The sequence below is a fragment of the Lepisosteus oculatus genome, chromosome 12 (assembly GCF_040954835.1).
Source record: "Lepisosteus oculatus isolate fLepOcu1 chromosome 12, fLepOcu1.hap2, whole genome shotgun sequence".
NCBI classification, from domain to species: Eukaryota; Metazoa; Chordata; class Actinopteri; order Semionotiformes; family Lepisosteidae; genus Lepisosteus; species Lepisosteus oculatus.
The window spans coordinates 23732195-23746567 of NC_090707.1; the positions used below are offsets into that span (position 1 = coordinate 23732195).

The 14373-nt window shown below is 36.3% G+C and overlaps 1 protein-coding gene across 16 annotated transcripts in view; it reads left to right on the forward strand.

Moving 5' to 3' along the window:
• pcbp3 (poly(rC) binding protein 3) overlaps positions 1-14373 on the forward strand; it is an 86357-nt gene that overhangs the window by 11608 nt on the left and 60376 nt on the right. For 15 of the 16 annotated variants that reach the window (XM_015359299.2, XM_015359305.2, XM_015359300.2 and 12 more), the window contains exon 2: positions 14050-14146. The gene's annotated coding sequence lies outside the window, so the exon portion shown is untranslated. Of the gene's footprint in view, positions 1-14049; positions 14151-14373 lie in introns of all 16 variants that reach the window. The other variant, XM_015359294.2, reaches the window with a different exon arrangement.

Genomic DNA, 14373 nt, shown 5'->3' on the forward strand with positions numbered 1-14373 from the left:
CAAACTGAACATTTATAAAAGATAATTTCAGTTTCCAACATAAAGCTATTGGCCACAAGCTTAATAAAAAGTCTAATTATTTATATGAGTTCATTTGAAGTGAATGTACTGTTTCTTCTGGGCCAGGATACTGCTTCGAATCAATCTGAGTGTTAAAATTTAAATATGTAGGACAGTAAACCGTGCGTAAGAGTTAATTACAGTGAGTTTTGCTTATTGTTAAAAAAATGGTATTCTATTTATTGGGCCCCTGTTGGATATGTAACAAACAGTTCTTTCCGGACCCTATGCGGACGACACAATCCGAAGAAGTGAGGAAACACTGGGCAAAAAGTAATGCAGAAATACGGGGATGAAAACAGGGGGGTGTGTCCATGCAGTGCTGGTGATCCGGGGAGGTGTGGCCGAGGCAAACAATCCTAGAAGAAGTCCAAAACGAAATCCAAAAACACGAGCATAGGTCCATGGCTGGGTGATCCATCCAAAACAAGAGATTAAAAACAGGTGCTGAGAGTTAAAAGTATAATGGAGCCAGGCGCAACCAGGTCCCGGGCTCGCACGATGCGGAAATCAGATGCAGAGCCTCGATTGGCGACTGCGTCTGGCATTTAAAGGGGGACAGGAAGGAGGCTGGACCAAGGGACAGGTGTGGGGAATAAGGCAAACGAGGAAGAGCTGGAGCGCCCTTAAGAGGAGGAGGAGCGATCGTGACAGGATATTGCATATGTTCCTGTGACTGCAGTGTCAGTTCAGTAGTGGGTACTGAGTCCTTTAGTCATGGTATACAAGGGAGTGGAAACTAAAGTACTGCTATTTGGCTGCTGTGTGGCACCTTGTGTCTGATTATTGCCAATAGACTACCTTCAAGCTGGAAGCTCAAGCACTTGGATCTTGAATAAAGAGATTGAATGCCATATTACTGGATTTCTATATTGCTACAACCCTGACCAGCAACTGTAAGTGTTGCAGTAGTTGACTAGATAAATGCTCCACATGTAAATACCCTGTTATAGGGTCCCAGCATCCTGTGGGCTATAACCCCAATAAACCTGCCGCTATAAATAGTGGAGATTTGTGAAACAGGAGCTCAGGTTGGACCAACTACTGTGAAAACTGTCCCAGCTCTAACTTGGTCAGGACCTGTTCTTGCCTTGCCAGATTCCCTTGTAAACCTAACCTTAAATGACAGAAGAGTAGCACTGTGCTTCTTCCTTATAACCTTATCTACTGTATGTTGGAAAGTAATAATCTTTTCCCTTTTTAACCAAAAGGAAAGCAACCAACTTTTCCCTTAATATCTAAAGGAAAAATAAGATATTTTCCCTGATCTAACCATAACATTAAACTAGCCTGACTCCATGAGTAGGCGATTAAATGCCTTCTTCAGTGTTTTAATCTTTTAATGGAGAGAAATGACTGGACACAGCTGCAGCAGAACTTACTCTCTCTGCCTTCTACAAAGGCCCATATTTGTTTGTCTCTCTGAGTGGTCTCTAAGCCACACATTTGCAGAGCAAAACATTTCAGACAGTTCAGACACAGCTGCTCTGTTAGTCCATCTTACTGAAAGCAGATACTCAATATACGGTAAGTCTTAGTAGGACATGGAAATAAAAATGCTACAGGATATGTAGAAATTATGAGATTGTCTGCACTCCCATGAAGACTGGTGTCCATCATATTCCGCAGTTTTACTTTGGTGTATTATGTGAGGACATACTGATATTTTGTCAATTTCAATTCAAGTTTAATGAAGTGTGGTAATAAAATAAAGTTCAAGAAAAAATCAAAGATTTAGAAATGGAACTGAGGTGGAATTTTAGTGAATAGAATGATCAATTTGATATTGTTGCCACTGAACAGATTAACACTACATGAGTACTTCAATTTTCCTTTTCAAATTCCACGAGTGAGTACTCAGTGTGAAGAAAATGTCTTAATTGTGTTATCTCACAGTAGTCTTACGGAGTTTGGCTAAGATACATTTTGAATAGAGGAAGAACAGAGAAATTTAAGAAGTATTCTGGAGAACTGATTGATACTGATCTATGAATACAGTAAATCTTCTGTTTACAAAGAAGAGGTCTACAGGTATCTCTGAAGTCAATGCCAACACAAATGAACTGGGCATTTGGCTGGGAAAAAGGAATCTCCTTGTTGCAAGAGTAGGAAAGGGGGGATTGATGGGCTACTCCTGGCAGTTTTCCAGATTAGAACAGATCACAGCCATTTGTTACAGACAGAAAGAAGAAAAATGTCATTTGGGACATATTTCAGGACTTTGTACCTTGTGACTGGTCTAGATCACTCATCTGAATAATGACTAATCAATCAGGGACCTGCAAGGTGTGATCACTGGAACAATAAAGTTGGACATCAACATACCTGAATAACTGAGAAGTAGCCACTATGCATTTGTGACTCTCCCTTACAAGCAGTCATCCTTGCGCACAGACTTTGTCCTAGTTCAACTCAGAGCTAACCTGGATGTCCCACTGAAGAGGACTGTCAATGCGAGGCTATGGTAGTACTCTCTCTCTCTAAAATTTTAAGCCACACCAGGACTGGATTGACATTGAGCCTGCAGAGAATGGATTGGACAATGCTGCAACAACCCCATCAACTGTTCCCTTATCCTTCTTTGCAGGAGATATAAATCCATAGTGAATGAGTATTTTGATATCAATTTAATAAATCTAAGTAATAGTATTTACTTATAAGAATTGGAATGCTGACTATGTTTAATGAGACAGATTAACAAGTTTTGTATAACTGATGGTATACTGAATGTATAATCCTTCTTTTCATACTGTACTGTATATCTTCTCTATTGCTTAATAACCCTGATGTAAAGAGCTGCTATTTTTATACAGGCAGACTTACTTTGAATGCTTATATGTACACGTTTTAAGTATTAATAAATGTTTTCCATGCATTTTGAACTCGTGTGCAGATTACTTGTTATTCTGTCGATTGATTCCTAACAGCCAATTAATAAATTGTGTCAGTAAACTCACACTCCAACAGACTATACCTAAGCCATGATTTTTAAAACAAAGGTCAACAGGTTATATTTTGTGTAAAGAGTCTATAGCAGTAATGGTTGATGTCAAGATATGGTTATTATGGTTCCCTGATAGTGGGATAGTGGTGGTGAGCAATTGAATCTATAGCAATTTGCAGATATTTGCAGATCTTGTATCTCGGGATTGATAAAAAAAACTGGAGATGGCTTTTTGGCAGATGGAGATGAACTTCAAGGTATCTGGGTATAAATGTTTTTTTTCCTGGAGCAGGAGAGCAGATATGATTTTTTTGTAGTGTTTTGGTTCTTGGAAATATTGGAACACTGTGTAATGTATTTGCTTGACTACTGTTGTCCTGCTTGCCAGTGGAGCAGGCGTCACCCTATTAGGAAGCATACCTCTGGTAGTACTGCGGGACATTGTATAAAGAACTTTTGTTGAGTTGCTTGGTTGATAAATGGTTAGTGGTCTCATCTACATCTTATCTGGTGTAGAGTGCAAGCTGTGGGATAAGTTAATAAATGAAGCATCTGAATTTCTTGGTGCATCAAATGTCTGCTGGTGCATCATTCCCTGACTCAGAATTCCTCTTGTCCTCATAATTATTGCTTCAGTTATTATATCCTTTAATACTTTTAAGAATGTTCTTTTGTCAGGGACGTTTTTGAACCCTTTGTAACCCTTGCAAATGTTGTGGGGACTCTCTTTTACTGAATGTTAAAGTGGTAATTTAAGGGGTTTAGGATGGCTGGAATGGATGTACAAGAACAATAGTTAGTCTGCTTAATTACATTCTACATGTAAAATCTGCACGTGCCTGATTCTCTGATGCAGGCTTTCCCAGGCTAGTCACACAGACAGGAAAAAGACAGCTCCAAATCTTGCTGCATGTGGTAGAACGAGCAACAGATGGTCCCTCTTGTTATCTTTCGGCAAATCTTTCCTGATTGTGGACACTTGTTCTATGCAAGGGAACCAGTTTTTTAACACCAATACTAGACTTCAGGACATTTGGCTGTATCATATGATGTGCATGGATATCTGAAGTTTGGAGACTTGTCATCATGTGACAAAAAACTGGGTCAGGTTATAGATGCAGCTTGTAAAACCATGTAAAAACAATCTAACATTTCACAACCCTGTGTTAAGTCTACTTCAATCCAGATTGCAAGTAGGCAGTGAAGGCAAATTCCATGACAGCTGTTATAGTTGTGCCTGCAAAATAAGATGAACTGGACATGGTTGCTGGCCAGGTACAGTGCCCTGAGCTGTTGGTCAGCATGCATCTCAGTTCCTCTTGGAAATCCCCTGAGAATTCTCGAGAGAAGGATTCCTTTGGACAAAGGTGATCTTTCCTACCACAATGAAGTAGAAGTCACTCTCTCACCTGTTGTCACAATTGTAGTCCCTCCCCCTTAAGGTCGCTCCAGCTCTTTCATTTCGGACCTGATTTTGTGCACCTGCCCCTTGTTCCAGCCTCCTTCCAGCCCCCCTTAAAAGCCAGACGCTGACGTTAATCCAGGCTCTGCTCTGGTTTCTGTACCAGGTGAGTCCAGGACCTGGAAGCGCTTGGCCCCGTTATGCTTTTAAGTTCCTGTATTTGTTTCTGTCCCCATTCCCGTGCCCGTCCCGACCCGGTTCCTGTTTTTATCCTGTTCGTCTTGGATGGACCGCCTGGCTTTGGACTCTCTCTCCCTCGTGGATTCCCCTTTTGATTACTCTCTGGATTGTTCGCCTTGGCCACACCTCCCCCGACCACCAGCACACCAAGGACACGCCCCCTGTTTTCATCCCCGTATCCTGCATGCCTTTTTCCCTCTTGTATTCTCACTCAACCCCGGATCGTGTCGTCCGCATAGGGTCCGGAAAGAACGCTTTCGTTACACCTGTAGAGTAGGTAAGGGCTTTTTGAGAAGAAAATGATGGTGGAGAACAGTCTCAGTAGATTAATGGTTGGAAAATGAGATGGATTGATGAATGAACCCATGAATCTGTGATCAATTTTGCTACGAAAAATAATTTAAAATTTCTTCATGTGGATATGGATGCTTATTTATGTTTTATGGTGTTGTGCTCACCATCCTGGGTGCAGCCATTGGAGGAGGATTATAAGTCCATTCGTTGATTAATATGAAGTATGGTCAACATGCAAACACAATAAAGGTCTGTGGACCTTAAGTCTGAGTTCAAAGGAAGTGTATCAGGAACTATAGTACTGAGAATATTCCAAAGATTGGGCAAGCATCCGAGTGAAGTTCTGAGCATATAAACGAAAGATCAGGGTAAAACACCAGGTAGGGAGACACCAAAAGTCCAAGTCAAAAAGAACTATTCAGAACTGGGAGAAGAAACACAGAGAGACAGGAAACACTGAGAAGCTGAGAGGGAAGATAGCTAAATGATCGTGCGTTCAACAGTCGGGGAAGCACAATTACATACTCAATAGAATTAGGTAATTGACAGATTAATTGGCAACAGGTTTAAACAATCTGCCATACCTTGTGCATGGCTCCCGCATGGGTTTCAGGCCATGCAGAAACGTGACCGGTATGCGTGGTAATGCAGGTTAAGGAGGCCGCAATCCCATGTGATTTACACTTGAAAATATCCCCTTGAAATGTTTTTTTTTTCATTTTTTTCTCCATCTACTTTTCTTGCAATGGCTCCAACATTGTAGTCATTATTATTAATGTGAGAGGGCTAGATAATGACTCCAAGCATGGTTCAATGTTTTTTTTTCTCTACTGTTTCCTTCACTGTATTTCTTTTTACTGAAGTCTGACTTAAGAGATACGAAATACTGTATTTATATAATTTTCTAAAAGAATTTACTAAGAGGATGTCTTTTTGGAGTTTTAGGAGGTGCCTTTATGACATTTGGAAACTTTTCTGAGGAACAGTTACCGTATATAGAAATTCCATGGTGTAGGCAAAGGTGATAGGAATGTTTGTTTTTGTGGGAATGAGTAGAACATGTACTAGGTTGGAAAACAAATTGAAAGATCTGACACTGGTGAGGTTTGTGTGCTTAATCTCAGTTATCTCAGCCCTTATTACACCAAAAATATTTTGGTGAGCATGGGCTTGAAAGTGTTCCTTTGCTGGAGATATAAATTGGGGTCTCCATGTCACTGTATTTAGGGTTGAGTATAGAGAAGCAAGGTTCATGGGATTCCAGAGGAGAATTTGCTGTCTATGTTTTGAATTGAGGGCGGAGGGGCAGTGTGGGGCTTGGAAGCTAATATGCTAGGAGATATTGACCGGTGGGGGGGTTTATGTACAGACGTGAAGGAACAAGAGGGGTGAAATGGGATAGGTTTTAAGTACTTTAGTTTTTTTGGGCACTTGTTATTTTTCAGAATCTTTGTTGATTTTATTTTCAAAGTGCTCCTTTGGATTTGTCCCCTATCTTTTAATTCCAAATTCTAAAATGTTAAGACCTAAAGCTATAATAAGATTTTAATTTAATAAGAATTACAAATTTGGCAGAGAACTATGTACACAAATGGAAAGAATTGAAATTGCTGCTGAAGGAACTTAAAGGAATTGGATCTAAAATAAATGAATTGATCCAGAGAGGAAATTGAATTTGAATAGAACTGACCCCAGCTCAGGTCTGGACACATTTATTTTTGGATTAAATTGAATTTGAATAGAACTGACCCCAGCTCAGGTCTGGACACATTTATTTTTGGATTAGAGATGAAAGTATGTTTAAAATTCCCTCTGGCCTTTTATGATCAGAAGGGACAGGAAAGCAAAAAAAAATGAAACCTTACAGCACTATTCATTTTAAAATTTCTTCATTTCTATATTTTACCTCATCCTTTTCCAAGTCCCAATCTTTACCGTAAAGAACACAGGAAATACAGAACTGGTCGTTTTTAAAAACTTGTGAAGCCTCTGAGGGTTTTAAGTTTCTAGGTCAATAACCAGCAGGTTGAGAATGTCAGACAGGTGCCAGCGTTTCTTTTTTAATATGGCTGTTTCAGCAGCTATATTCACATGCTCAGATTGCATCATGTACAGCAAGCTACTTTTATACCTACATAAATGAAAACAGGTAAACTAAAAACATATTGCATTGTAGTTTCTGAGTAGGCTTGTTAAAATGAAAATAAAAATGCTAAAAAATTGTTAAAATTTCATTTAAATATGCTGAATTCATTTCTCTCCATTATTTATAAGACAAACTTAAATCTCAGGAGAAATTAGCAAAATGCATATATTTAATTAAGTACTGTATGACAGAATGTTGAAGGTTTTTTTTTCTTGCAAATATTAGAGCTTTGATAACAAAAAGTAGTGAACTGCTCTTTAAGTACCCTGAAAACAATACATTGATTGCACGGGCTGCACATGCCAGCATTATTGATTTTCTGAAAAGTATAGAAATGATGTTATAAATATGATTGTAGTGGTAAATATTATTCTTAGGACACACATATATTGTGGCTATAGAATCATATTTAAAAAAATAGTTATTTTGATACTTTTTTAATTGAATTGTATACTTTTACCATAAAGTACTGTAAATGTACATTTTGACATTAGCAATGGTATTAGAAGGCACCTAAGATCATAAAATCATGAATGGTTTATCTAAGTGAACTGCAAACACATTTTAAAATGTCTCAAATCATTAACAATATTACAACAAATAATGTTTAGTAATCCCCCTTTCCTACTGCTCATTTCTGCCGACATAAGAAGTCAACTGCTGATACAGTTCTATACTGTAGGCATTACTACACCCATTGTATTGATGAAAGGCTGTGGTGATGCAATGTTACCAGCTTTGCTGCCAAAAGTCCCGTGGCTCTTGCATGTTTTGCATACAAGAGCTGCAAGCATTCTTTTTTGAGGCACTGCTTTTATTTTTAGCTCTGCAGACTGTTTCAAAAGAGCACAAACACACACAGTATAAAATACATTCTGATGAGCTGGCGAAACAAGTAACTCTCCAAGCATAAATATGTCCAGGATCAATGTCACATGCAAGAGTAATGGTATAAATCTGTAGCAGGGCCAGACACAGGGTTGAAATTGTACAGCCTGTGCATCAGAGCAAACTAAAGCTCAGGGTTGACAGTGGTGTGTCTAAAGGACCTACTGTAGGAAAAGTAAATGACAGTTGTGTAGATGATTAAAGCCGATGCTTTCAATGTACGTTTTTGTGCAGTCTCTTTATGATCAGAATGCTAAATAAACATATAAATGCTTAAACCAAGGGTTAGATGGTCCATGTGAAATCAGTTATATTAATTATTTTGGCCAGCTGCTGAGAAGTACAGTACAGTGTATGACTTCACCTTTAACTGATGTAGAATGTTTTAATGTGTGCACTTGGCCAAATACCTTCTTCATCATTAAATGGTACTTCTCAACATGAGGATTAAATGACTTTGATCTAAACTTTAATGCCAAAAAGAAATTATATTTTAAAAGAGACGGCTAAGCAGACTGCTGCCAAATCTCTCTCTTTTCAAATTCTGTAAAAGGATTAATCCTTTGGAATGCTTACTAGTAGAAGCATTCAATAAAATAATTGATGTTTTTCAGGTATTTTATTTTGTCCCCTCCATTTTTAACCAAAGTGCTACTTGGTTATTTATAGTTTAATCCTTTTTTAATGACACCTAACCTGTCATGCTGCTCTTTAATGGTGAAACTGTCATTAGATTTCAAAAGCCTCCAAAACACACTGTGAACTTGAATGTATAATGAATAATGTACATCCAGCAGGTTTATTTACACTTGAGTTTATGAAAAAGAGAAGCTGATATGTGTTTTTTTAATCTGTGAACAGGATTACAGAGTTAATTCCAATCACACTGAATGTCTGCATTAACTTTAATGTGTTTTACTTAAACCCAAATGAAAAGCAGAGAAAAATAAACATTTCAATGTTTCAGTGTTTATGAAAACTGTGCTGCTAAATGTTCACAATCATCCACTCCATGAATTTAGGTCAGTATTATAGTGGATGATGTATGCAAGAAATAACGTTAGATAATTAACATTTTTCTATTAGCCACTGTTTTTCCAGTCTAAACTGTTCTTCTATGCAACCATTTATTGCATAACATTCGTAACAGAAATAGGTTAGTTCCTTAAATCTGAAATATATCATAACTATAGAATAAAAGAGATAGAATTATTCATTTTAATTTCACAGTAAAATTAAAATATCTGAAAACTAAATTTCAATTGTTTTCTTACCTCAAAGAATCCCTTAAAGAATCTGGGATTGATGAAACAAGGTACAGTAGTTGTACTTACATGCCTGTGAAAAAATCTGACATGTCTTGCACCCCAAGAAAGGGCATTGTGAACCAACAGGGGTTGTGTGCACTCCAGTTTAAAAAAACACTTCTAAAGACAAGGGAGGGGACAATGTAGCAAAGTGGGAAAGTCTGCATTCATTACTGATGGGTTTTGGGTTCAAGTCCCTGCTGCAAATACTGCTGTTATACAGTACCTCAAGCAAGGTACTTTACTCAGATTCCTTCAGTACACCCAGCTGCATGAATGGAGGGAGGCACTAGGCTCTGTGATGCACTGCTGTCCTATCCAGGGAGGAAGTCAGGTCTTCTCTGTTTACCTAATACCATGGAAACAAGAATGCATTCTGGACTGATGGGTCAATCTATCTTAAATACAGAAATATCTTGCAGCTTAAGACAACAGTATTGAGTTAAAGATAAAAGAGCAAATCATGGGTTTCTAAAAATATTGTAATGTGCCACATTCCATAGTCCTCTTAAAGCTTTGGAACTGGGCCTGTAATTTTTATTTCATTGTTTACATGCCGGCATGTTTCTAAAGTAAGACATTTTAATCCACAACATTTACTTTCAAGATGTCACCTTGCATTCTGTGTAGGGATCTGTCCTTAGGCGTCCTTTTTTCAGACATTACTTGCAGCAGCTGGAAAGACTAGTTTTTACTTTAGTTAGATTTGGGTCTGTTGAATATTGTGACTCATTTACAGAGGACAAAATTGTCCAACACAATGGCAGAGAAGATTAATGATGTAGCAAGTTTATATTATATCTTGCAAGAAGGACCAAACAGTTTCCACTAATTTGTAAACATTCTCATGTTGAATTTGAGCACAGTGGATTTAAAACTTTAAACTCTTTACAATATTAATAATGAAAAGTCCCATGCTTGATTCCATACAGACCTTATAAGCACATTTCATGCAAACATTATATGCTATTAATAATGTACCAGTGTTTGTAGATTAAAGGTCATGTGTTGATGAGTATTTTTGCTTTTAACAGCCATGTGTCTGTAAGTCATTTAGATAGTTCAACATGTAATGAAATATGGTACATTATGTTTTGGAGAAGATTCAGAAATAGTGGAGTACAGCTTGAAATATCATCTGAAATGCCACCCTCACTGATATTATGCACTGAGATTACTGTTTCTACCCAACAGCGAGACTTTTTCTAACAGCCATTATTTAGGATGAGTACAGAAGGCATGCTAAATCACAAAATAGAGAGGTTGGATTGATCAGCAAGATATCCTGTCATGAACCTTATTGAGCATGTCTGGGACATGCATCATTAGTCACCAGCAGCCCATCTAAAGTAACCAAGAGACCCATTATCCCATTGTTTTTTAAATGTTTTGTTAAATCATTGCATTGTTAATAGATGTGTTTAGCTATGAAACACAAACTACCCAGCTCGTGAATGGTTAATAGTGTGTCTTAGACCTGAACATCTACTCAGTTGTAGCAGTAATTGAATAACAGAGCACTGGTGAAGTTCTGCACCTACTGAAAATAAATTAGTGAAAGTTGTTAATGTTTCTTGTGTGCCTTTGAGTGACATATTCTTTGTAAAACCTCATTACTCCCTAATTGGAATTGAATGAAAAAGGATTCAGTTTATAAAATGCTTTTGACTGAATGAGGTGGTCCAAATTAATCTTCCGTTGTCAGTAATCACACTAATTAAATTCTTTGGTGTGAAGAATGAATTAATATTTTCCTTAATTGTTGCTTTACTTTGTGGCAATAAAAACCTACTTAGGATCAAAATCAGATTCATTTTCCACAATTATCCATTTAACCAAATGAGTGTAATTTACAGACGAAAATGAAATCTCTATTGAAAAGAAAAGGAACAAAACGGATTCTTCTCTAGCTAGCATTAAGTAAAAATCAATAAATAAGAGCATTTGTTAAATTGCTGAGGCCATCTGCTCCAGAATTGTCTGAATTGAGATGAACCATTCATCGCCTAAAATGAGTAATATTTTTAAAAGCACTTTACTTTATTTTAATAGGCCATTATAACTGTAGGAACATCAAGTTGAAGATGGAGGCATATAGTATACAGTACATGTGGATTCTCACAAAAAAGCATAGGAAACGGGCTCACGTGCATACATTCAAACAAGATTTGTATCATATTAAGGATCTCGAGACTGTTTTTGATGACATAGGTGATGAAATTGCACTTAAAAATTGAAATTGGTTAATTAAGTCATAAGTGGATATGAGACAAGATATCTCATATTTCAAGATTTATAAAAAGATTAAAAGTTCATGTTCCATTTTATTAATTCTGGAGGAAGGTTTGAAAACATAATTATAAATAAATAATCCAAAGTAATTTGTGGAAGGTTGCTCTCTTGAGATGCTTGCCTAATTTATGATTACTGATCAAAAATTTTATAAGAAAGGCACTGTATTTCTTTTATCATGCTTATCTTTTTTCATCCTAAGGTATATGTACAATTCATAAGTAGTCTTTAAGATTCTGTAGTCGTAATGCAGGTTCATTATTTATTTGTGAACACACTTGTACAATGCTATGGTGTTTTGTTTTAAAAGTCTCATTCTCAGTAGTTCCCAGGAACTGGAACACCACAATGAGTGCAGTTGAAAATAAAAACACAAATTAAAACAGTTTGGTCCTGCCCGGAATTGAAAATTGTTTTGTGATTTTCTTTCAGTCTTGCAGTATTTGCTTTAAGTCTCCCACGAAACCACGATTAATTTCCTTTCCAAGGAAATAATTTGTAAGGCCTAAAATGGCAAAAATGCAAAAGTGTTTAATCAGGATGTGTGCTACTTTTCCCCCTGTGCTGAGATTAGTTTTGCAGCATGAGGATCATTTTGGATTTCTAATAAAGTTTTGTACATTTCTCAGGAGTTGGTAAATGTTAGAAAGTTAAAATATTAAATAGTAATTAAACCATATTTTTTACTTTTGGAAGTGGAAAATTATACTGTATAACAGTTTAACAAAATATTGTGTTTCTTAGTTTAACAATTGCATCTGTGTACTGTATATGTTTTGAATAAACACAGTTAATACAATATATGCATCTAGTACAACTGGAATAATCTTCCTAAACTATAGTAATAATAATAATAATAATAATTGCTTACACTTATATAGCGCTTTTTCTGGACACTCCACTCAAAGCGCTTTACAGGTAATGGGGACTCCCCTCCGCCACCACCAATGTGCAGCATCCACCTGGATGATGCGACGGCAGCCATAGTGCGCCAGAACACTCTTATAGTAACATTCTTACCTTACTTCACATTTACCAAAGAACAGATCTTACAAAAAAACCTGAATTACAAAACCTGCTTTTTTCCCCAAAACACAATTTTGGAGACAGAGTGAAGTGACTAGAATATTTGAAATAATATTTTAGAACTTTTAATAAACTTTGGCCGGTATACACAAATGTACAGCTATTTTTCCATACGTGAATAGGATGAACTTTTAATGATGTGGATGTTCTCAGAAATAAATGCTTCTGCTGTTCAATCTGCAGCCGCATAAAGTGTAAGTGATGCATTTCAGAAAGCAAGTCCTTGAGGGTCAAGTAGTGATTGACAAAAGTGGATAGAAAGAGCCCATTTGCTCTTAGAAATCATTAAAAATTAATATAATCTGATTCATCTGCTGAGTCTCGCTGAATTAATGCTACAGTATGTTATAATAGAGTTTCACCTCCAGGTCTTTCAAGTCAAGCTCTTCCAAATGAGAGATCAAAACCACCATTATGGAATATGTACAGTATGTTATAATGCTTCGTGTACATAATGCTCAATATCTACAATGGTATTGTATGGCTTGGTATTTGATATTACATGTATATCACATTTCAAGCATTAGGTCAGGGTATGAAACATGAAACCTTTTTGTTCATTGGTAACATTTTAAATCAGGGATTGCAAATGTCATATTATATTTTAATTAATAAAGTATTTATAAGATAATTTACATATAATAAGGACCAGCCCCTATTATAAATTTTTGTATGATTTGTATGTAACAAGACCTTTATTCTGACCATAGCCATTTTTAAAGTGTAATTTTGCAACCCAAAACTATAGTGCAATCTATCCATTCAAACCTTTCTTCACATTATAGATTTTTGCTATCATGTTGGTTTTAATTTCATTTCTTGAATTAGAAAGTTTGTTTATTATGTATGCAAACACATAATCTGCACAGCTCTGCCTGCAACATCAATGTTTTTCTTTGTTCTTGCTGTGCAATTGAATCAACAGTAGGGGGCAATGTGATCATGCTCTTGAAAGATTATGTTTTTTTCATTTTTTTCATTGAATTTTCATTAACCACTGCTAAACAGATTGATGTCTTCATATTTTTTCACCTTTTTACACATCCATTATATTAGATTTTTTTCATTTGAACCTTTAAAATATTGCAGGTGTTAAAGTAAAACTGAATGAGGGTTTGGCACTGATTGCATTTAAACTTTAAATAGCCATTTTATGACTTATCCTCATTCTAAATTCTGTATGGGAACGTTTATTCCTCCAGTTAACATGGTACAGTATAGAATGTACACAAGTTTATGAGATCCTAAGGAGTCTATTGCTGGTAGAAACAACAATAGATTAATGATATCTAACATCTTACTTTATACTTTTATTTCATAAGTACTATATGTACACCTTGGTTCATTGTGTAACATATATTGAAATATGACAATGTATTTCTTTTTTTAGGCTATGAACAGAAGTCTCTTTTGATAAAACTGAATTTTGGAAATGGTCTCCCAAAGCTGAAAATCTGCAGCTAAAAGACGTGCAGCGCACAATTTAAGTAGGTACAGTACCTGATTTTACAGTTTCCAAAGGAAGAGGAAACATATTTGATAAACACCTTTGCATTTGTAATTCAGCTGTTTACCTTAAAATATAAGTTTATAGTGTGGTGAAATCTTGATTAACCTTTTCCATGATAAAGATTAAATCTAAGTTAAGATACCTCACAAAATATATATTTTGTTGAGACTGTATTTCAGTAATAAAAGTTGATCATGTAAAACC